The following is a 542-nucleotide window of genomic DNA, read 5'->3' as shown; positions in this document are numbered from 1 at the left end:
TCTCCCAGCACTGCTCCCTTCCCTCCATCTCCCTCTCTCTCCCCTACCTCCCTTGTCTTCTGTATTCTAATTTCTCCTTATACTCTTCTTTCTGTCCCTCCTTTCACAGCATCTGGTGAACTGAGTTTCAGTTCATGAACAGTCATGCTATGCATATATATCTACTTTAGTTAGTCTTTAAGGTGCAAATCGACCCTGCTTTCTACTAGAGCAGGGGTGCTCAACTTCTGACCTGCGGGCCAAAGCTGACCCATGGAGCCATGATAGCTGGCCCACGGTGCTCCACCCCTCCCCACCCCCAGCTGGAAATTTGGCAGCTGGGGAGCAGTCACAACTAATATGGCCACCCTTTCTCACAGTCAAATGCCCAAACCCTTGGCCCCACATGGCTGGGTCACGCCCCCTCGACCCTGTGGGAACAGGTTGGGGCCAGGTCATTATCCTTTCCCCCACAGGGCCAAGTTGGGGTTGAACCATGTACCCTTGCTCCCTCCTCCCCCACAAGGCTGGGTTGAGGTTGGGCTGCCCCCCCCCCCCCCCCC

Source organism: Gavialis gangeticus, unplaced genomic scaffold (genome assembly GCF_001723915.1).
Source record: "Gavialis gangeticus isolate Ggan-Ray unplaced genomic scaffold, GavGan_comp1, whole genome shotgun sequence".
NCBI classification, from domain to species: Eukaryota; Metazoa; Chordata; order Crocodylia; family Gavialidae; genus Gavialis; species Gavialis gangeticus.
This window is presented reverse-complemented; position numbering follows the sequence as displayed.